The sequence below is a fragment of the Neovison vison genome, chromosome 10 (genome assembly GCF_020171115.1).
Source record: "Neovison vison isolate M4711 chromosome 10, ASM_NN_V1, whole genome shotgun sequence".
Classification (NCBI taxonomy): Eukaryota; Metazoa; Chordata; class Mammalia; order Carnivora; family Mustelidae; genus Neogale; species Neogale vison.
The window spans coordinates 10,513,810-10,538,929 of NC_058100.1; positions in this window are offsets into that span (position 1 = coordinate 10,513,810).

Consider the following 25,120-nt stretch of genomic DNA (forward strand, 5'->3'; position numbering starts at 1 on the left):
TTTTTTTTTTAAATGGGGAGCCCATGGACTGCCTCTCCAGTCCATGGGATTTACAACACTGCTAGAGGTGGCTAATGCCTGCACAAGAGATGTAACGCAGGGATCCCATATCCTTGAGAGTGGCCTGGACACTAGCACCAGAAACTCTGAAAACCTAAAAGCCAAGAATAATGCTTTAGAATTTTCCTGCCCCCGCAATTCATTTTCAGTAGTGAGATCTCTTTAAAAGAGGCTTCAAAAATAACTTTAAAAGTAGTGTTTGCAAGATTTGAAATCTAGTCAATTAAATGAATCCAAAATATAAAGCTTAAAACAAACAAGTTTTTTTTTTTTCCTGTTCAGTCAGTATGAGGGAGAGATAAAACAATGTCCTTAGATAATCCATGTCATATACTTGGCCCTCTTTCATAGATCCCAACTAAAATATATTCAATGTCAGAATATAATTTGCCCCTAAAGTTCAAGGCAGAATAGAACAATCTGTGGTCTCATTTTTGTTTGTTTTGGGGTGGAGGAAGAGGAAGGAGAACAGATAATAGAATTTATATTAACTTAAAGAGGGTAATCTGTAAATACATCTCCCTTCCATCACCGCCTCACCCCACCCCAAAACGTATTCCAACACACTGCATTTGAACCTCAACCTTTCTAAACCAAAACTACATGGAACATTTTTATTTGAGTAAATGTATTTCTTGCTTTGGCCACATTATAATCTCTCCTAAATGAGGACTCTTTACCCATAAAGATAACAAAACATATTTTTAAAAAATCCAAATCCTGGACTTCCAAGAAATAAAGTCACAGAAGTTCCTCTTGCCCATTGTAAGCTGCTTGATAATAGGTAGTCAGTGGAGCGAACCACAGTAGACTCTCTTGAAATGAAACTGCCTGGATAATCGTTATTCAGTTATCTATAGAAGACTTATTTTGTGCCCAGCCTGAGCTAAAGACAACATAACAGCACAGGTAGATGAGCTTTTGGATCCCATGGACTTGGGTTTGGGTCCCAGCTGTACAATTTACTAACAGTCTTATATTGGCCAATGCACTTAGCTTCTACGAGCTTAAGTTTCCTGCTTTATAAAATAGACAAATTGATAACTATTTCATTATTTGGGGTAAGGATTCATTTAAATAAGCAAATTTATGTGAGGTTCTGGGCTTGATGCCTGGCACATAAAAAGTGGTCAGTAATTGTTAGCTATTATGATAAGGATGGAATGAGTTTCAAGGGATGATAAAATATCGTTCCCACTGTTAAGACACCTTTCCTCTAGTTCCGGAGTCAAAACCAACATTCACAAAACATAATGAATAATGAAAGTTAGTATTGAAACAAATGTTAAGTTATCTGACTTTTACAGATTAGGGGATTTGTTAGCGGGACTTGTGTGTCTGTGAATACCAATGCTGAGTTGCAATGCATCATCCTTTTTTGGATATTAAATACAAAATTAAATTAATTACATTTATTAAAAAATCAGTTAAATTTGCTAATAGATTTCTTATAGATTACAAGTTAAAAATAAAGATACTTAATGTATTTTTCACCTTAACTCAATTATTTCCAAATATTTGGACATCTAAGCAAAGAGGGCTATTCTTTCCTGCATAATTAAAGGATACATGTTGGTTACATGTGGAGGATGTTTCAGGTTGATGGACTGAAAGTGACTCCTTTGCAGTTTTCTTGCTGGTCTGAAGTTGTTATTATGCTACTGGTCCTAGCTTCCAAGAATGGGTCACGGACAAGGGCCAAAACTATAAACCAGGCTACAATCCATAACTGAGAACATATTCCTAAATTCAGACTCTCTTTTCTGAGTTTTTGTTGGGTGAGGGTTCAGGGAACGCATTCATCAAATGCTGTTCCAAGCACAATGTCACCCTCCCCATAATTTCAGAGTAAACAGACCTCAGTAAAGTGACAGGTATAAAATATTGTGGACAAGGTCAGAACCATTAAGAGGTCCTTAAAGAACCTCATGTACTCACTGGGGTAAGAGGAGTCATGGCAGGCCCCTGTTTTACAGGGAGGTCACTGCCCAGAGGCATGGGACCAAAGTGCACAACAGGACGTAGTGATTGCCACGTGGTCAGGCGTAGGCGCCCTGCCCCTCACTGGGTTTTGACATTGGCCTGTCATCAAGGGCTGCCAGGTGCCTTCCCTCCCCCCACCTCCCCCAGCCTATTATCTGGCTCTGTATAGGGACATAATATTTAACATTATCTCCAGGAAGAAATTTAGAATCAGAGGCTCTTGGGGTTGGAGGGGACCTTTACGGTCACCCCATCCAAGGACTGCCCTGAAGCACGAGTCTCTTCTGCTCCGTCTTTCCAAGAAGCTGATTGGCTGTTGTGTAAGAACAGCTGCGGGCGAGGCTGTGATCCCTGTACAGATGTGGGCTTCTCTCCCAGGACTGTTCTTGCAAGTATCAATCCACTTGTAGATTGGATAGTCCTTGAGGACCGACTGTGTGCTATTTACCATCATAACCACAATGCCTAGTGAAGAACTTAGCATTTAGTAAGTGCTAATTGAATTATAATAATAGATAACAGTTACTGAGTACTTAACGTTTGCCAGACCCTATACACGTCACCTTCCCTGGACTGACTCATTTAACCTTCAAAACATTCCTTTGTAATAAACATTCTTCTTAACTCTGTTTTTGCAGAATAAAAGCATTAGATTCAGAGAGACTAAGTAAATTACCTGAGGTCATGTGGCCGGTTCGTGATAAAGTGGGGATTTAATGCAAGGGTGCAGCTCTGAGCTTGAACTCTTAATTGCTAGTGTAAATGAAAATAAATAAATAAATACACAAATGAGGAAAAATCAATAGACCTGTCACTTCTGCTATTATTCTTAAATCTCTATTTGTGGCTGGTCGAATACCTCTTCATACGACATGAGTCATATCTCAAGCCAACCTCAGGTTGTCTGTCCTTCTTTTCCCCTTTCCAACTGCGCATCATTGTTTATATGTTCCTGTGGGGATGGTTCCAAGTACCTTCAACCTCCAGAGATTTTACATGGACTCAGCTACAGGATGTCCTTTAAATTATCTCGGTTATTCATATCAGACCTTTTACCCGGTCGAATTTTGAACAGATTGCCCATCCTTTCATTTGGTGGGCATCTTCCTGGTGGGCTCCTTTGGTGGGCCAAGCTTCTTTCAAGTGTGGAGTCATGTATGCCCTGCAAAGCCAGCTGCTCCCTGACTCCCTGCTATCCCCCATGCCCTGTGGTGCTACCTGAGTGATAAGATTCTGCCCAATGACTACCCCTCCGCCCCCCAACACACACACATAAACAGCTGGCCTTTCTGCAGATGCTGCAGTAGTGAGTCCCAAGGCACTCTCCCTCATATCAAGTCCCTGGACCCAAGTCTGGTCTCATCAGCTTGGAGCCTCATAGAAGATTACATGTTTAATACATATGACATATCTGAATTCTTTCATGCCATCCGGGGTTCATTAGGTATAAAACTGATAGACACGCATGCATCAGTAGTTTCATTGGATGCTCCTAGCAGCTGCTTCTAAAGAGGGTGGAACAGGGGCTATGTGACTTTCGAAGGTAGAACAGCCCATCAGTGACAGATTAGGAGCCAGAACAAGGACTTGAGGCTTCTGGGCCCCCAGGCTCAGGCTGCTTTTGTCACACCACAGAGCTTTCGGATCCAGATGTCTAGAAAGCCACTTCCCACTTGGAGCCCTGCAGGCCTCTCCATTACTGATTTAACATGAAGGGGCTCCGGGAGCTGAGTTATAAATAAAGCTCATGTTGGCTCTAGGAAGGAAGGGAACCAAGTGCTCTGCCAAACTACCGTTTTTCACGAGGCCCTGCCCAGCCTGCTCTGTGACAGTCCCCGGCTTCTCGGGTTGGGGCAGTTACGTACCTCTCTCTTCTTTCCGAGTCGTGCCAGTGCAGAGGTGATTCTGGAGGTGGGGGCATGGATGTCACTGTACCCACACTGCTCCATTTCCATCTTACTCTCCTTGTGTCTCCTAAATCTCATGGAAAGCTAGCAGGAAAAAGTCATCTGTTTGGAGAAAATACATCCTGCGACTCTACAAAGGCAGCAAAGAGTCTAGGGAAAATTAAAAGGTAAGCAAAGCCTCTTGATCACTTATAATAATGTGCCCCCCATCCCTACAGACCTCATCCATGCAGACCTCATCCATGCAGCAGGCCCTGAAAATGGACGTGCTTACAGGGGTCAGGCAGGGGAGCCAACGAGTGGAGCAGGCCAGCTGTGGGAAATGAACAGAGAAAGGTGGGGACCACACCCCATCAGGAGGCTCGTCATGTCCCTTCCAAGGGGCTGGCTATTTCCTCCAGTTAAATATTGCTGCCGGAACTTCTGGCTTGTCAAGGGAGCCAGAACTTAGGGTTTATATAAATTGTTAAATGTCTGCAACAAATTCAATTAAAAACAACAAAATGAAGGCACCGAGTGGAACATGTGTGTCTCCCAGTTCCCGTTCTGCATCCCTGCAAAAAGAATGCTCTGACAGATGAGACGGAAGCTAGTATTCCATTGTAGAGAAGAGCCAAAGCCAAAACAGTTGACGCACGCGGCCCCATGGTACCACTGGCACGTGGCAGAGCTGGATTTTGTCTAACTCCAGAGCCAAGCTCTTCCCACTAGGCTGTGTTGCCTTCCATACCTACAAGGACATTGAAACAAACCAGTCTCAACTAATAAGATGGGATGTTGACCCATGGATCCTAAAAACAAGCAATAGGTCCACAGATACCACCTCCCAGAAACTCCTTGTCCTCTCTGGGCCACCATGTCCTCACTTGTTAAGTGAGGTACCAGGACGAGAGGACAGCGGAGACCTCCAGATGGCGACTGCATATCTGGTTTCTGAGGTATGGCAACCCCTTGCACCCTAGCACAGCATGTGGCAGGTAGAAGACCCTCCAGAAACATTTCTTGTCTAAATGAGCATCTTACAAAATGCATTATGAAGTACCTGTGAGGTCTATAAGAAAGACTACTCCATCCGTTTATTCACGCAATTTACAGAGAGGTTTTGAGCACCTGGCTTGGAGGAGTAACGTTCCGTGGGTTCCATGAGATGCATGAATGAATCATCCCTACATAAGAAGGATAATAATGATAAGAGCTAAGCTTTGTAGCATTCATCACACCTATGGTCAATGCTGTCCCAAGTATATCGTCATTTATTTAAATCCTTGCAATATCCTGTTGGACTAGGGTCTATAATTCTTATCCCCACTCTACAGGTGAAAAAGCTGAGGTGAAAAGACCCCAAGAAGTAGGCCTAAGGCCACACATCGAGTTCAGCAGAGCCTGATTTTAACCTCAGCTGTCAGGCTGCAGGGTCCACATTTCTAACCACAGTGCTATACACTTGTCAAGAAAGGAAGAAAAATAGCATTTTAAAAATCCTGCTTCTTGCCAGGTACTGACTTAGCCAGACACTTCTGCAAAACACTAAGGATTTATTTCTTATAGTAATGCAATAGGTTGATACTTTTATCCCCATCTTCTTATCAACTTGCTCGGTCGGTCACCCAGCTAGCAAACTATACAGCACAAGCTAGAAATGACAAGGCTGCAAGGGAGGGCCAGTGACACTGTCCAGAAGAGGATTCTGTGTCCAGACCAGGGGGAGAAAACCCCATGGCTGTCCCCTTTGGCTTCCTGTTGCTTTGGCCCCTGATTGGAGACACTGCTGAGGGCTTCACTTTCCCTGGTGGCGCAGAGGGCAGCAGTGGTCAATGGGGGGCCATGGGACTCAAGCCCCTTACTTGTTTGTACTTCCAATAGATTATCTAGGTCAGGCTCAAGATTAGTTATCCAAGGTTCTTTCCAGAATCATCTGGTATTTCCACTAAAATTCAGAGGCGCTTTAATTCCCAGTACAAAAGAGGATTTTCTCTGAAGACCACACTTCTGGGGAGCTGAGGGGCTGCTGCTCCTTCAGAGAGGGAGGAGGCACTCAGGGAAAGTGGGCAGGGACTGGAGACACCCCATAGGTCTGGTCTTGGAAGCCTGGCTGGGCAGAGAGGAAGGCAGTTCACCATTATTTGGGTTGGTGGATGCCTGGGTCTGTGTGGTCTTTTGGCCGTACGGTAAACCGCAGTGGCAGGGCTGTCTCCCAGGATTAAGCTCTGCAAGTGCACCTCCAGGCTGCAGCCTGGGACGGGAGAGCTTTCAGTTAATAAATGAAGCAGAAAGCATTGCCCTCTGGGTTCCTCTGACCCTGCCATTTGCTTGATTCTCCAGGAATAAACAAAACCCAACGACTACCCAATTCGACATGCAAACTGTTATCTCAAGCCTAGAGAGAACAGAATGCAAAAGTCATTGTGTCTAAACATTGACCAGATGTGTGAAAAACTTACTTTAATGAGGGACGCTGTGACTCACTAAAACAGTAAAACATGGGTCCTGATGTTTTAAATTACCTTTTGATGGTTTAAAAAAATCCATGTGCTCTTTTAGTGGAAAGACCGCATTGGAATGTTGGCATCTGAATTCATGGTTTGATTTTCAGACAAAGCTCTTCTGTGCTAAAAGACCACCACTCAGGGTCTTGAGTGTTGAGAGCAAAAGCTTGACTCTTTGCCCCCAGTTCTGGTCTTGAAAAAAAAAAATCATTATTGTCTCTTGCATATCCTAGACTTTCTGCCCACTTCCCTGCCGGGACTCTTGTCTGGACCTCATCCCCATCAACCCCACTTTCGGGTTAACCCCTAACAAGTTTCCCTGTTTCCCACCTCACTGTCACTTTGAGGAATGCTGCCATGCAGGTCGTTCCTTTCTGCCTTCCTACTCTCCATTTGTGCTTTCATTCTGCCTTCTTCCTGGTAAATGCCCGAATCCTGTGCCTTGTTGGGTAATCCACTTGAATTTAAAACATGAGGAAGACTAAGTATGTCTACTTGAAGACTTAAAAAAGAGTCAAGGAAGAAGGGCCTGTGGAATGAATTGAGTGTTGATGTTTCCCTGTTTCCTCCAAATTCATGTGTTGAAGCCTAACCCCCAAGGTGAAGGTGTTAAGAGGTTGGGTCTTTGGGGGAGGTGATCAGGTCCTGAGGGCAGAACACTGAAGAATGAGATTAGTGTCTTTGTAAAGAGAGTTCCCTTCTCCTTTCCACTGTGTGAGGTTATAACAAAAAGACAACTGTTAGTAAACTGGGAAGTGGGTTCTGAACAGACAACAAACCTACTAGCATTTGGGTCTTGGACTTCCCAACCTTAGAGCTGTAAGGGAAAAACGCTGGTTGGTTCAAAGTCATCTAGGCTATGGCAATTTTGTTATGGCAGCCCAAATGGACTAAGACAGCATGTAAACCATTGGATGCAATATAAAGGTAAATTCTATTATAGAAAAGTATGCAGGATTCAGGTGTAATGCTCAAAGATGACAGTGGTGAACTGTACTTAGAGCAGGTGGTCATGGAAGGCTTTCTGAAGGAGATGGTATTTGAGTTCACTACTTAAAAAGATAAGTTGATATTCCCCAGAAGGAGAAGGCAGAAACGAACATTCCATGCATAGGTTTGAAGTGACCTGTCACATAAAAGGACATGAATATAGGGTGGGAAGAGACAGGGCTAGGGAATCAGGACAGGCTGGATTACACAGGGTGTTAGGTGCCCTATCATGGTCTTCACATTTAGGTATCAGGGAGCTAGGGAAGGATTTGAAGAGGGGAGAAGTAGATTTGGGTTTTCATTTTGAAAGATCGCCATGGTTGTAGGGGGGAGGATATCTGAAAGAAGTAAGGCTGTCAGCAGAGTAAGACCTAGACATGGAGTCCAGTGGTCCATGAAACAAACAAGTCCTAAATTGAGAAGTGCTGGACAGGTAAAGTGAAGAAAAGGAGAATCAGTACTACCTAGATGGTGACCAGAATTGATGCATCAGAGAAGGAGAAGAACAGGGGTCAGCTCCAAGGTTTCCGGTTTAATGAATGATGCCAAGATCCACTCAGTTACAGGAATAAGAAAAACAGAGGAGCAGACTGAAGGAAGTAGGATCATGGGTGGTCAGTCCTATGAGAAACCGAGGCAGACATGTCCAGAAGGCAATTGACAATACAGATAAGGCATTCTGGGGAGCTCTGGCCTCCAGCCACTGACTGAGAATCAGGATGAAGATGTTATGTTTAAACCATAAGAGCGTGTGAGATTTTCAATGGAAAGCATAACCACATGAGTCCATCAGAGGCGCTGGGTGGCCATAGCCCCCACAGTCTTTATGGCTTTGCCCTGTCTCCTGTGGGCAGTCTGACACTTGAACTAATGTATCATTTTCTCCTCGCCCTTCTTATGGCACAGAGCCACACTGTATTTCAGATCCCATCAACACCCTAGATTTCTGGATACCGAAAACAGAAAATACATGTAAATGAGCTGTACCAAATTTCTAGAGAGGGAATAACTCCCCTCCAGCCTTATGTAAGAGCATATGTAAAACAAAGAAAACAAAAGCAGGAGGGCATCCTGGGGCTTGTTGATCCTGGCTCTAGGACTGACTGCTTAGGAAGTGCGCAAAGCCAATAATGACTAATGTCCTCAAATATTACTTATTATTCATATAGCATAATCATAGTGAATACTGAAAGAAGCCCACACACTGCTTGTTTTGCTATTTGAACCATAATTTGACGTCTACCCAGAATGGCATCTCCATAGAAGAGCTATTAGTTTGCCGAGCTAAGCGATATTTAAGGAGCAGTCAATTCTACGGATTCTTTGTGCTTAATTTGCAGCTAAGTTCCAATTAAACCTATGTTGTATTTCATCAAGTTAAATTGCAGCAACTATTGAGTTAGGAAAAAATGTAAAATGATTTTGTTCAGCACTCAGTTAGACTGTGGTTTGCCCTGATTGTGATTAGAGAAGGATATGGGGATACTTGGAATTCTAGAGCATAAGTCCATACTCGTTCTCTGAGAAGGTATGACTATTTATGTCTAGACAGTAAGTATTTATTGAAGACTCACAGTCCACCTGGACATTGTGGAGATCTCCAAAAATATATACAATATAGTTTATGGCTCCAAGAATTGAGACTATGGAGAGTGCCGTTGCTGGGGGCACACCCATGAAATGCCAGGGGACAGTCTGGGTCATTCCAGCTGTCATAGTGATCACTTGTCTAAGAGTAGACCAGATTGCTTCACAATTGATCTGTTTTCCTTGACCATCATGTAAGAGATAATAGCACTTGCCTGTCTCCACATTTGCAGGGCAGATATCCAATGGCTAATGTCTACTGAATGCTAAATGCATTCCAGCATTGTTTAATAGACTGTACACATATTAATGAATGCAGTCTTCACCACCTCCCTCAAAGATAGATATTATTGTAGGAGGTCACTTGATGTAATGAGCACTGGGAATTATATACAACTGGTGAATTACTAAATTCTACCCCGGAAACTAATAATATATTATATGCTGACTAAATTGAATTTAAATAAAAAATTAAAATAGAAAAGCAGATATTATTATTCCCACTTTGTGGATTAGGACACTGAGGCACAGGAGTGCTTGGGAGGTTCAACTGGCAAAGCAAATGCCTTTGGCTCAGGTTAAAATCTTGGGGTCCAGGAAGAGCAGGCCCTTGTGGGGAATCTCTGCTCAGTGGGGAGTCTGTCCCTCTCCCTCTGCCCCTTCCCCTGTGCTCATGCTCTCGCTCTCTTAAATAAATAAATGGAATGTTTTAAGAAAAGGAAACTGAGACACAAAGAGTTTAAGTTCTGCACTCAAGGTCACATAGCACTCCTGCGGGTGAAGATTGCTTTTTGAAGTGCCCACAACTCTGAGGGTTAGAAAGTTCTTTCCATGTTGAATCCAAATCTGTCTATAACTCCTACCGGCTGGTCACAGTTCCGTCCTCTGGATCCAAACAAAATAAATGTAACTGTTCTTCCCCATGTCAGCCCGTCGGTATTTGAGGACAGTGGTCATGTCTTTTCTCCAGTCTTCTGTACTTGAAACCACGGTGAATCCGTCCACTTTGAAGGGGTCCCTCCTGAGCTGTTATCTGAGGGGTAGGCACTACCATGCTGTCAAGGTGCAAACAGGAAGTGTTTCTGTTTAGCATCAAGCAGATCATTCCCCATTTACAAAATGGACAGAAAAGATGATTTCTATAGACATTTCTTCTTTGCCTCTTACCCACACTGGTAATACCAAGACCCATAAATATATCCTATCATGGTCAATAATAAAGACAGCTAAAATATATCAGGGCTTATTACTGGCCCGTCACTATTCTGTGATGTGTGCTTTAATTAAGCATCACCACACACCTATGGGTTAGATGCCATTTTTGTTCCTGTTTCAATGAAGAAACAGGGCACAGAGCAGTGAAGGTTGATGCTCTATTGTACAGCACGTGACGGCACAGTGACTAGCTATTCGTAAGGCGTGATAATGCAGAGGGACCACAGTGGCTTGAAAAGAGCATATTTTTTAAAGAACTCATAGAGTATGGTTTTTAATAGGTACTTTTTTAGTAGGTATTTTGTCTTTCTTGTCTAAGCAACATCTTGTCTCATCTCTTACATGATTCTTAGATTCGAAGTTGAATATAGCAAGAATGAAGTATTTCCTTGGACTCAGACAAGACCCACCAACTAGTGGCTTCCAGTCAAGCTCCACTAACATTCTGCCTGCCTGGCGGATCAAGACCTGCCCCAGTGATGAGCCCCAGGTTAGTTCGAGAAAGATCCCAAGGTCAGTGGGAGACAGGCTGTCAGCCAAGAAAGGTGCTGTGTTATGTGAATGTGAAATGTGACCTCTTCCTCCAGGAGCCCCCAAGTATGTTTCACCATGTCAGGGTGGAATCTGTTGAGAGATACTTTTATATCTTAGAAACAGTAAATAGGTGGGTGTTTCCTATTTGTCTTCTTTCTCTCTCTCTCTCCATCCTTTGTAGTTGCTATCTGGGCTTTGTAGTTCTAACATCTATTTCACCCAAGAAGATGGGATTTTAAGGTGAAAACATTCTTGGGGCGCCTGGGTGGCTCAGTCAGTTAAGCATCCGACTCTTGATTTCAGCTCAGGTCATGATCTCAGGGTGGTGGGATCAAATTCTGCATCCAGCTCTGCCCCAGCATGGAACTTGCTTAAGATTCTCTCTCCTTCTACTCCCCCCACCCAACTCTAAAAAATAAATAAAATAAAATGAACACATTCTTGTAGATGGGTGCATTTCTGCCCCTTTAGCATGATAGCACAGGGAGAGAAACCAGAATTCTAAAGAAGAAAAATCCCTGGGATAAAAAAGGAGCAGGAAATTCCTGGAATGAAAGATCAACTTCAGGAGATTAAAAAAATGAAGTTAGAGGAAGGAGAGGTACAGAGAGAGAGAAAAGAAGGAGGAGACAAACTTGGATAACCCTAGAATCTATGAAAGGGATGGTGAAATCACCCAGTCCCCAGGACCACAAAATGTCAGCCCCCAAACACACGGTCAAATGATGATGCCTGCATAATCATATAAATTATTTCTTTTTTTTTTTTAAGATTTTATTTATTCATTTGATGGAGAGATCACAAGTAGGCAGAGAAGCAGGCAGAGAGAGGGGGGGAAGCAGGCTCCCTGCTGAGCAGAGAGACCGATGTGGGGCTCGATCCCAGGACCCTGAGATCATGACCTGAGGCTTTAACCACGGAGCCACCCAGGCATCCCCAGATATAAACCATTTCTTCTTTTTTTTTTTTTTTAAAGATTTTTATTTATTTATTTGACAGACAGAGACCACAAGTAGGCAGAGAAGCAGGCAGATAGAGAGGAAGGGAAGCAGGCCCCCTGCTGAGCAGAGAGCCCGATGTGGGACTCGATCCCAGGACCCTGAGATCATGACCTGAGCCGAAGGCAGCGGCTTAACCCACTGAGCCACCCAGGCGCCCAGATATAAACCATTTCTAATGTAGTAGCTTGAGAAGGGCAAAGAGCAAACTCACCTGGAGAGTGGTCAGCCCAGGCCTCCAGGCTATTATCCACATCGATTTGAAGTGAAAGCCTGCTACTTAAATAGCGTGGAAAGAATTTTTATAGGATATCCGAGGATACCTGCCTGCCAGGTACCATGTTGCTTTTTTGGGGTATGAGTGGGGGTGAAAGTGTGGTGACCATGTTTCCCGATGATCTGGCTGTAACCTGGCCCTGGCCCCTGTTGACCCACATCTTTCCATTCTCCTTTTTCTCTTTCCCATCACTCAAGCAGAAAGGCTTCTCTTGGGGATATAAAGCCACAGACATCTCCTCGGTCTACAGTATGAGGCAAAGCTACCGTTTCTTATGGAGCAAGCCCTTGATGACTTGCTCTAGAAGGACACCACTGTCATTGGGTAACTTCAAGAGCCATGGGAATGCATTTCCAGGCAAGATGAGCACACCCCGACTGCCCTCGCGGTATCTCACTTTTCAGTGCAGTTAGGACTGAGCAGAACCACACTATGTAAGAGGGAATTGCATGTGTTTCCTTCCATGGCCACCCCAAGGCAGGGCAATCATTTCATCTCAGGGCCCAAGCTGGCCAGTTAATGGGCAAAGTGAGAACAAGCTGAGATTTGCTCCCTGAATCATCCACCAGCTGTCTGCACAACCTCAAAGGCAGACCTGACCTGCTTTCATGATGAACCGTGATGCTAAGAGAAGGGAAATCCAGCTGGATGAATCAGTCCCAGGTGGGCTCTTCAGGCTGCAGCATCTGGAGGCTTCATCTTCTGGAAGCATCTGGAGGTTTCATCTTCTGGACTGCGCTTGGAATGGCCTCAGTCTGGAAGTCATTAGACATAAGCCCAGATCACCCTGATGTCATATTTAAAAGGTGATCTGATCCTAGAGCATAAAAGTGACCCTTACACAACTCTCCCAAACTACTCGCTTATGCTGACCCCAAATTTCCAGCAGATGCTCTAATGTTTTTGCCATTGCCATGTTTGGAATAGTCTTTGGGGTACCTAAGCACACTAACGAGATACTGCTGAGTTCAACTTCAGCTTTAACTTCAAGGCAGCCTTCCGTTAACATTTATCAGCTTATTTCTATGTAAGCCAGGGTTAAAGGGCTAGGTCAACATCCCTGACACAAAATGGGTGCTACCGTGGGCATCCAGAGAGACCAGTGGTGTGTGATCAGCCCGTCCCTTCTGAGTGGGATCAGGAGCTACAGAGCCCATGCCCACAGCTGAGCTCAGATTACTGTATGTTGCATCCATTAGCTGGCCTTCCTTTCGGTAGGAGACCCGCCAGAGGGCTAGCACTCCACACAGGAGCCCCCTGGCCCACCTACCCTTGTGACATTGCCTTATATTGACCATCTCGGCAACCGTTTCTTCAAAGTTAGCAGGTATCATAGGGAAGTTGGCAAATAACGTCAAAGCAGGGCTAGCAGGTTTACTTCTAAGCAGAAGAGCCATCGGCTTCCTTTGCATTTCTCTTTCTTCTTTCTTTCCTTCCTTCCTTCCACCATCCCTCCCTCTCTTCTTTCCTTTCTTTCTGTTGTTGCTTAATACAGATTATCAAATGCCTTAAACCTATTAATCTAGTTTGATAAACTCTTGATGTGATAACGTTGTGCCAGCCAGTTTTGTAACCACCGATCTAAAATGCCTTTCTTGGTTTTAACCTAGTTGTAAGAATCTACAACATGAATGGGATCGCAGACATAAACTTGGGTCTCTAATTCTCTGATTATGATATTCCCTTGGCTGGGTTGATAATCTCTATTCTCTGCTTCTTCATAGTGAGCCAGGCATGAAGAAAGGTTCTGCTGTAATTGCTGTCCCACGTTCACAGGCTGAGAATCTGTGGATGATGTCTGTGCTCATGCTTTCTTATTTGTAGAAGTGAGTTCCTAGTCCTCACCCCAGATCATGATTTTAGCCACTGAAGTGTTCACTGAAGCAGTATAACAGAATATATTGGAAATCAATAAATTCCAGACATTGAGAATTTATTAAGTACATTATGACACATCCCTCAATGCAATACTATCCTGCTTTAAGATTATATTTGCAAAGAATCTTGTATAGAAAGTCTCTTTCTGTAGTAAGTACTTATAGTACACTATTAGCTGAAAAATAGTGTACAACATTTTATACATAATATCTTAACTACTTAAAATATGCATGGAAAAATAATGAAAGTAGATTCCCTAAGATATTAACAGTGGTTTTCTCCAGGTGGAGGTATTTTTATATTTCTAATTCAATTTCCTTAGATTAAAAGAATTCTACAGTGATTATATTAATAACTTCTATATTAACATGTCAAAGGCTATTCGACAGATTTTATGTGGATATTATGAGAATAAAATGAGATAATAAATGGAAGGCAGCTGAAAAAATGTGGTAAGCATTGTTGTTTTTATGGTGATTACTCAACTTCAGGGGAAGCAGTAATAAAATCGTAATGTAAAAATTATCCAAGAACAGATTGTACCATCTCCATAGACAGGTGATAATTGTATGCCAAATTAGCACATCACCCTTCCAGTTCTGCTTAAAGTGATGATGTCAGTCCTTAGCAACCTCAGTGGAGAATACTAATCTGGACCTCGGAAGTGAAGTATGCTATATCTCAAGCACCTGATGTCCACCAGCCTACTTCACATTGTCCAAGATCACTCCCTAGGGAATGTGCACCATGGCTTGGCTCAGCCTCCCTTGGTCCAGGAGATGCTGGCCCAGTTCTGACTTCGGGGACCATCCCCTCAGCACCTTGGGCAGTGGAAGAACCTCAGATGGGCGAGCTTGGGGTTTCCCACCTTCTGTGATTTCTTTTTCTGGTGTGCACCTGGGTGAGAAGCATAACCACTTTGGGAGATGACATTTGCCCAGGCCAGATGCTCAGCTATAATCTCGCTTCCTCTTCTTTCATGTCTCCTAGAGGGCATAATCCCAGTCTCTAAATATAAACTGTGTCATCTTAAAATATATACCCTCTTCTGCCAGGGTTTTTATTTTTTCTCCCAGATGATATTACCCAAGTTTCTATTAATAAATAAAAGGCCAAGGGGGCAAACATGGCTCTCAACAACTCTACCAGGGGGGTGTCAGGGCTCCAGGTATGCAGATATGAACTGCCCCATTGCTTTTCTCTTGGAAACTCTGGAAACTTCTCTCATGAAACTCTGGTAGGTGGCATTAACCATCTAGAACCACACACATGCTTGCTTCTCATTTTCACATGCAATCAGACTTGACCACCAGGATTGCACCCATAGAGAAGAAGGATGGGGGAGTGAGTAGTAACCCTAACCCTAACCCTAACGCTAACCCTATAAACCCAGCCAGACCCCAGCTGTCCAGGATAGTTGCCACCTACAATTTCTGATTCCGACCATCATCGGCAGGGCTAACCCTTCCTGATATTAGGAAGTTGCCCATGCAGGAGCAACCCAATGGCCCACACAGCCCTTGTCCTTACTCTGGCCCTGCCCCAGGGAACACACAGAGAAGAACTCGATACTCCTCCTCACTGATCTCTGCCCATACCATCCAAGAGCCTCCAAATAATCCTGCTTACTTCAGTTCTAATAATAGCCAGTTAGTATTGAAAGCTTACTACAGGCCACAGTTCAAGCACATATGACTGATCTTCCCAATACCCCTATAGGGTGGCCGGTATTCTATTTAATAGATGCAGAGACTAAGACTCAGAGAAGTTAAATAACTACCCCCAGTCCCATAGCTCAACGTGGTAGTATCTGGATTCAAACTCTGACCCACTAGCCTCTCATTCTCTGAAACCATTTCACTTTCTTCCAGTGTACTATTGCAAGTGTTTTCAAGACTTTCAATAACTTCCCATCCTCCAAAAGTAGAGTGGTGGGGTCAAGGACATGCTATTCCTATTTGCCCCAGGCTCACTTGAAATGACCTCAGTGAGCCGGACATTAATTTGTAGCTATCCTTTCTGCAATTGAGAAGGTCTGAAGTGTTACCTGAGCTGCCCTGATGAGGATTATCCTTTTGGGGACTTAGGACATCAAGCAGTCTTCTTAAAAGGGGAACTGAGGCTGTGCAGTATCATTTTATACCAGGGTGCACAAAGGCTGAGGGAATTTGGTTCTAATATTAACAGCTCAGGGTGCCTCTTGCCAGAAAGACAAATGTGACAAATGTCCCTCCTGAGATAACACATGGGCTAGGATATAAGTTTATAGGAGGAAAAGGCCCTACTAAACGATCCAATAACTAATGACTCATGAAATCTTCACAAGGAATGACAGACCTGATTGATATCCCAGGATGCCCGCTTGTCGCTGGGCCTCTATTGCTCAAAAATGAATTTGAAAGGTTTCTGGGGAATCTCTCATCTAGTTACATATAGCGTGGGAAAAAAGTGGCTGTTGTGACCCTGAGGGTGTCAGCTTGTGCCCACTTCCCTCATGACTTTCTGCCTCCTGTCCTACCTGGCACTGCCATTCTGGTTCAAATGGAAAAGCTGGGTGGGGGGGGCCGTCAAATGGGATGGGGGAGGGTTGATCTCCATTCAAGGGAGTCAGGGCAGCTCTCTCTAGAAACTGGCACCATAGCCCTCTAGTCTGTCCTTTGGACCAGCAACCAAGGGTCCTGAACAGCAGCCCTGACTATATTAAGGCTTTTTTTTTTTTTTTTTAAACTGTATCTACATTTCCTGTCTTTTGCCCTCTTGTGTATTTGGTATATGTTGTCAGAATCCAGCTCATACAACGTATTAGGAGTTACCTCATTTGGAGTGGAAGTAAGGGGAATCAAGAGGACATATTCCCTACACCCTGGGAAAGATCACAATCTCAAAAAAGGCATGAGACAAGTTACAAGGGAAATATAACCACGCCTCAGTATATGACAGTGTGTCACTTCTGGGGAGGAAGAATTAATATTTTCTCCGAAGACTAAATCTTACAGCAGCAGGCAGTGAAGAAGCATCAGAAGTCATTGGAGCAATGTGGTATTATCCACACTCTATTTGTGGTGGCATGGACAGTATGAGCACTGAGGGGGAGAAAACAGTATAGGCCTTCCCCTTCAGATGTACAAAATAAATTAGAACTGGGGGGAAAAAACCAAATTAAGTATTTAAAAAGAAAACAACAGAAAAATGGCAAGATAATCATTGAAAGAAGTCATCTGAAACTTCAAGAGGTAAGAACTTATCAAAATAGAAGGAATGGAAGAAATCTCCAAGGAATCTGGTCAATTACAGATTTGGGTCCTCCAAAATTTAAAAGTTCTATGTGCTTAAACAATCACTACAATATATTCTAAAAGGAAAACATTTTTTACCCCCAGTGAATTCAGAGAAAAACTGCAGCAAGCTGGACTGGCAAAAGGCTAATATCTTTATTCATCTCCACAGCACATAGCAAATGTCCAGTCAACCCATTAGAAGAAAGTGTTCCTCATCACCCCATTTTGCGGTCGGGGATACTGACAACCAAGTGGCAATGGAACACACCAAAGGGACAAGAGAATTCATGGCGGAGCTGGAGCCACACTCATGGGACTTTTTCCACCTGTTACCAGCAGCAGAACCCTGTGTGAGTTTCTTAAACCAAGGACTGGGGAGTATTCACCTTCTCCATAGAAAGGAGGATGACTACCCACAACGTGACAGTAATCAGGTCTGAGACAAACTGAATTTTTGGAAAAGATTGGGATTTCAGAGAGGTGGTTATTTATCTCCAAGAAAGTAAATATTATGTATCAAGGAGAACTGAAAAATGATTAGGCCTCAAACCACCACCCAAAAACAAATTTATATATGTTTTGTTCTTTATTATGTAGCTGTTCTGAAGTATAATGTTGAGAAGACAGAACAGATACTGATTAAAATTAAAATGTGCTAATAATCCTAAAGAAGTTTTATTTAAATGCTCATAATGTGTTAATGTTTAGTCGTTGATAATAAATAAGAAAATTATTATAGAAATCTTTTGAGGGATTTTGGAAAAAGTAACAACACATTCAGAGTAGCGTATACACACATGTGCACACACACACACACACAGTTTCTATTCTATGGATCCTAAACAATGGACTGAGTATACTTTGTAACCCTTCTGCTACATAGATACACATTTATGTTATAATAACCTGTGATGTGTGCATTGTCCTGGGAGAAAGAGGTCAGGGTGACAAGGTAAGCTTTATAATTCCAAGTTTGGTGGCTAATGACTGTCAGGCAGAGAAGAATTAAAAGAAAAATTTCCATAAGCCCCCAAATGCAGCATTCGAAAGCAACGTTTTAATCAGAGCATTTCATATTTTTACAGACGAGTCATCTTTTACAGGAAAAAAAAAATTTTCCCAACACATGAAGGACAAAAAAATGAGACCCATGGGAAAGGATTTCTTCCCAATGCAGCTATTTAATTGATCTATTTGGAACTCATAGCATGTTGCTCCATGCTAATTGGAAGTCATTTTAAAGCAGAATCAGCTTGGATTACAACTGATTTAATGCAGGGTAGCTGGTCTTCCCAGTTTGGGGGGAAACTATGCACGAAAACCCGGCTTTTACGAGCCCCATGGAGAGAGCATTTATTCGGATGAGGCAGAACAACAAATCTAGATGAGCAGGGATGACACAGACCTTGGCGGTCTTTCAGAAGTGACCCGCGGAGTCTTCAGTTACTCACTCCTCACATCCCTCCCGTGCAGGGCGATGGACCGGTGGAGCTCACTCTGCCCACAGACCCTCCCGGCTGGAGATTTCCCAAGCCCAGTGGCCATGTTCCCAATGCGCCTTCTGGAAAAAATGGGTTGGATAAATCCCAATTCACCAAACTGACTCTAGAAACCTGATAATAACACCACAACTTCCTCTTGCTGGGTTATGAAAAGTTTGCTTTCTTTCTTTTTTGTTCTGGCCTTTTTAAACAGTACCTAAAATTCAAATTATTTCAGGAGGAAGAGTTAAATGCGCTGCCCTGAAAGACGACACCTTAGGACTTCGTTAGCTCATCTGTGGGTAAATTCACCTGGCGGAAAATGAGAATGATGCTTGGCCAGGTGTCCGTATATTGGGAGTAGCAAGATCATCACAAAGGAGAAAAAGGTTGAAAGAAGGCTAGGGGCAGCCTGAGCTGTACTACATACCGCGCCTTTCACCTTGAACATGTACAACATAAAGGACCAATCTCTGATCTGGGGTTCTAACATTTTCTCTGTTGGACTTACTGTGAAGCTCAGGAAGGGAGAGTCATCACTTAGCACCTGAAGGTATTAACTGTAAAATAGAGGCACCAAGAGGACAATTCTGCCTCCCCAGATATTAACTGTTGAACTTGGCAGTGCCATAATCACATATTTGGTAGGAAATATGGCAAATGCCCCTCCAACCCTCCACAGCCCACTATTCTATCTGGTACTTTCTTCCACAGAATTCTTCTTTGTTAATATTCAAAGTGCATATATTGGTGTAAACGTTTAGTAAACAATTTCAGAAGCAGATACCATATTTCATGCCATTGGATAAGTTCTGCAACAGACCTTTCTGGTGGCATTGTGGCATCATTGAAATGAATGAATAGTGACAAAGTGTGACAGGGTAATATAACTGGGTAATTTAGTATGGAATTGTATACTTTTCTCCCAAAGACAATGTGTGTTGCTTTTGAGTTTAAAATTGACTTTAAATTTCCAGTTACTGAAAGTTTGCCAAGAGGCTAGGGTGATACGGACATCACACAAAGCAAGTTGACAATAAAAAATGGGCGATTGGCTAATTACTTGATCTACTCACTGATGTCCCGTATTTGGATTACTTCCATGCAAATTCACAGATTCTGGAGCGGAAGAGGGTGGAACTATAATATTGTTAGTACGACTACACATTTATTTATTCATGAGCTAGTTTTATCTGAGTACCTACTTTGTGTCTTGCACGGTACAAAGCTCTGGAGTTGCAGTGATGAGTAAAAGGGATTTTCCCTCCAGGGACTTACAGAAGAGCAGGTGGTAGACAGTGATACAGGCTGATGCAGACACATATGCAAAGTGGAAGAGAGCAGTCCCACACAGCTGGTCTCCTGGAAGGCTTCCCAAAGGAGGCAGCATGTGATCTGGCCTTGGAGGATGAGTGGAATTTTTACACGGAAGCCTGCCATAGGGGGGCTTTTGTGGGGCAATGAGTAGGACCAGCAGAGGTACAGGGGGTGGAGGAGGAAATGTAGCAGCAGGTGGTTTGGTTTGGCTGGAAGATACTCCAAGTGAGAAGGCACTGGACAAAGTGGAACGACCTAAGTGGGAACCAGGTCTTGTTCTGCAGGCTCCCTTGGTGGAAAATAAGGAGTTGCTAGAGGTTTTTGTAAAAGAAAATGAAGTAGCTCTGTGCTTTAGGACATCGTGGATGGGCAGAGACAGGGAAGGACAATGTGATGGGGGAAGGAATGTCTCATTTTGAATAGTTCAGGTCATTCTGAAATTTGGATGGATTTATTCCAGTTAATCCAGTGCAGTAAAGAAATGCATTAAAAATTAAGAAGTCTGAATGCTAGCCTTAGCTTTGCTTTTAATTAGTTTTGTGTTAGGATGAGTCACTTCAGGTCACTGATCCTTAATGTTCTCATCCGTGAAGCAGAGTGTGTGTGTGTGTGTGTGTGTGTGTGTATTTCTAAGATGAGTTACATGATCCCGTATGATGAGTACATCCTTCTTTTCCTCCTTCCGTATTTTTCACCTCAAAGTTTTCAAAGTGATTTAAATAGGACATTTAGATAGATCTGCCTTATTCTAGAACAAGCCATACCCCTTGAGAGGGCCACATAGCATTTACCCCACAGATGTTCTCTCATTATGTTTTTAAATTTGTCAGTTACAAACGATATCCAGGAAAAGCAGAAGCCAAGACACTATTACCACCATCTCTCTCTGTTTCGGTCTCGGTCTCTAAACTTTAGGGTCTAATGGATGGACAGCAAACAGACATCCCTCTGTGACGCTAGTGTGTTCTCAAAGGGAGCTAGTCTTTGAGCAAAGTCGGGAGGAGTTACCATGAAGGACAACTAGTCCAAACTAGAAGAGAGGGTTGGCGGTTTCCCCTGGTCTTCACAGGATGAACCTCTCCTCGCCATTTGACTCCATCAAGGCTGTCCTGCTAAAGACAAAGCACATTTTCCAAAAGAAGACTTTACTGACACCTTTGACTGCTGTTTCAAAATGGAGAAATGTTACCGGGATGAAAATTATGTAAGGCAAATATTCACGAATAAATGTGGGCTAATGGAAGTCACTTCTATAAAATATCCAATGCTTAGAAAGAAATGAGAATTCTGTCAGTCATCTAAATGACTACATATTGGGGATTATATGTAGCAGATTGCCTTTTTTTTTTTTTAACATTTTGTCCAGATGTTTATATATGCTCTTTACATTTTATTATTTGATTTTTATTTTATGTTTAATTTATGGACAGCAGTTTTTACCAACCCATACAACCTACTAAGAAAAGCAATCCCTTCTAGGCCAGAGGAATTTGGCAAAAAGACAGAACCATCAAATGCAGTGGGTCTCAGCTTCTTACACCCTACCATCCAAACCAAGAGCTTGTCAAATCCATACTGCGACCATGATTTTTCACAGTCAGATGTTTTCAATTTGTCTTCCAATATGATGTTGACTCAAATATTTGGCAGATTTATAATTTCTCCTTTCTCCCCTGCCACTCATTCTCGGGTTTTAGATTTTCTCATTTAATAGTTGTAGCAGTGTTTTACACTTTCTATAAATCCTCATGAAGTTTCTAAACCCAGTGTCATACAAGTTGAGAATTGCTATCTGACAAAATCCTTTCAGGCACTGAGCTGTATTTTATAGTTCTGCATTAATTAATCCTCTGTCTGAGGTAATGAGTAGGTCTGAAGATACTTTTAAAACTTACAATACACACAGCTTGATTCTTCTCACTGGAGAACGGAGCTGGGACAGGCAAGGTCTTCTTTTCAACCCTGTGATTTGACCTGGAGATGGGAGTAGTAGGTACTTAAGGTTCTGCCCTCCTCCCATCTCTGTGCCTTGGTATCACAAAGAATTCATTTCTTCAGGGCACCTGGATGGCTCGGTCCTAGGGTAGAGTCCCAAGTCAGGTTCCCTGCTCAGTGGGGTATCTGCTTCTCTCTCTCCCTCCACCCCACCCCTGGTCATGTTCTCTCTCTCTCTCAAATAAATAAAATCTTTCTAAGAAAGGAATTCATTTCTTCCTCTGCCACTGTGTAAGCAGATGCTTCCTTGGTGGCCCCTTAGCCCCTTCTATGAGACCTGGCACAGCATTTGATTAACTTAGATGGGTGGATAGCTCTTCAGACTTTGAGACCAAGAACCAGGTCTGGGAGACTGGGCTTTAGATCTTAGTAAAGAGGCTAGACCATGCCAACTTACCTCAGAGAATGACTAGGTGAGTTAACAATTCACCTTGATGCCTTCTGTGTCCAGGATCGTAGGTGTTTTTCAGCAGACAAACATGATTTTGTTTGGAGCTTTGGTTGGTGCCATACACATTTAACCCATTTAACGCATGATAGAAATCCTGTGCTGAGATCCTTGGAGATAGGTTTTCTAAGAAGACAGAGAATGTGCCCACACTTTGGGGATCCTTTTACTAAACTGCAGCCTTAGTGGGGAAATAGGCTTCTCTTCTATCAGCTGTCATTTTATGAGAGGAGTGCTCAAGCAGACATCATCAATGCAATCCATTGTCACAGACAGTCAGTAGAGCAGGAAGTAGCGAAAAAACCTCCATGATGTGACAGAAATTGTCAGTGCTCAGACCTCCATCTCCTGCTCTTCCCACCTCAGTGAACAAGGGCCACCTTTCCAATGCCAAACTTTGCATCTCTTTGCTCAATAATTTTCTCCGGCCACCAGAAACTCATATCCCTCCTGTGCCATGGATCAGAAATACCAAGGAATTAATGTCCTCCTCACAAGAGCTGTTAACCTATATCAAGGGACAGAATGTGTTAATATCTCCACTCCCTATATACCTCTGGACATCTAGGGGGATGTCTGAAACTTGTAACTCATAGAGTTCCCAGCAGAAGTAAACTTCCATTGCCCAAAGTGGTCACTTACTCACTATTCTTTATTGGTCACCTTCTCTTTTCATCCCCAACCCTATTCCCTACCATTGCTTGCAATCTTCTCCCAAATAAATGATTTGCTCCCTAATTTCTGTCTCAACAACTACTCCTGCAGGTGAGGAAAGATGCAAACTAAGACACATCTTCAACATGGCATTATTAGATACCTGGAATCAGGGACTCACAAGAAAGGATAGAAACTAGATAATTGATTACTCAGTACATCTGTGGCTTGGACTCAAAGTTATGAATGGCTTCTGTTACTACCATGAATTTTTTTAAAAAACGGTTTTATTTATTCATTTACTTATTTATTTAAGAGAATGAGAGAGAGAGAGAGAAAGAGAGAAAGAAAGAGATGTTGAGAGTGCTGGGGAGGGACAGGGGAAGGGGGAAAGAGGGAAAGAGAATCTCCAGCAGACTCTGTGCTGAGCCCAACTCAAAGCCTGATTTCATGACCCTGACATCATGACCTGAGCTGAGATCAAGAGTTGGATGCTTACCTGCTGAGCCAGCCAGGTGCCAACTACAATGATTTTTACCTTCACCATTGCTTCCCCCTCCTACAGGCAGGTGTGACACAGAGAAGTAATGTTTCAGGAAGTGGAAACAGTGGTTATAGAAGTAGTAGAAGGGCTGGGGTTGGGCAGGAAGAAGCTGGTGTCTCTGTCTGTCATGCTTGACTGGGTGGACAGTGGATAGAAACTGAAATGGACTCTTAGTGTAACAGCAATTCCCTGAGGGACTGTCCTGTCACAGATGTGACATTTTACCCTCATAAGCAAACCCATTTACAAGAAAAGGTTGGCATTTTCTCGAGTTTTATCCATAACGACATGAGCGTCAAAGGCTTCTCCTAAAGCTGCTGGATCCCTTGGGCTTGGAGGGTTCCTCCTCCAGTTGTAAGGCTCCTAGTGTGAGAAGTGGGTCCTCAGAGCGATGAACCCTTTAGATAGAAGTCTATAGGCACTTGACTCTTCCAATCTCCCTCTGTCAGCAGCCTCTTGCTGGATTTTCAGTTCTGTTCTTAACCTGGATATTTCCTACATGAGCTATACTATAAAAATAAACTAGTCATGACAATAATAAGAAATGTAGACTTAAAAAAATATACAGTAACAGCGAATTGCCCAGTCTCATTTGCTTAAAATTCCCCCAAATCCGATTTGAAGGAAATTGCTAGTAACCCATGAACTTCCCCTAGGCTGCCCTCTGCCGGGTCTCCCCAGGAGCTATGGGTAACTCTTCCTTCAGTTGTGTACTCTGCGGGTCTTTACTTCTCTTCCTAGGGCAGCAAAGTCCGGTAACTGTGCTTGAGCAAGCTTCCTGGGTCTGTGGGCACTCACTTCTACACATTCTACTTGTTGCTCCCTAGCTTGGTTGACTGAAGGTAGGAAGTCTGGGACCCAGCCTTCACTCTTTGGTACCACCCCAGACAGCTGGCCCTCATGTTGGAAGCCAAGTTACTGCCCTGATTGTCTGACTGCTGGGGATGCATTTATCAGGTTCTGATTAATTAGGATTGAAAGTGATTCACAGAACAGGAGGTATGAGGGCTGGAATCAGGGAAGAAGGTAAAAGGGCACTCAGAGTCAACATCACTGCCTCAACACAACATAGGTTGGCTCTGCAGCCTTCATCCACAACATGGGAGGGAGGGTTAGTTGGCATTCCTACAGCTGGCTATTAATTGAAAACTGAATATAACTTTGTTGGAGAAAGAATAAAGAAAAAAAAGGTACATCATTGAACATTATCATTATCCTTGAAGATATCAGAAGAGGGGCTTTTGTGGTTCTTTTGTCTGTGACACCCTAGGGTCAGTAGCAGCAAAGACAATCTCATCTTTTCCCATCTATTCCAAGGAAGTCTAATTAGGATATTTTATGGGTATGTTGCCAATGGTACAGAATAGCTAAATCAATGTCACTTAGCCAAGTCTGTGATAACCTCTTCATTCAAACGATAGAAAAATACAAATAAAGAAAATTAAAAATTTTTTACACTGCCATGATGTAGATGCTTTGAATATACTG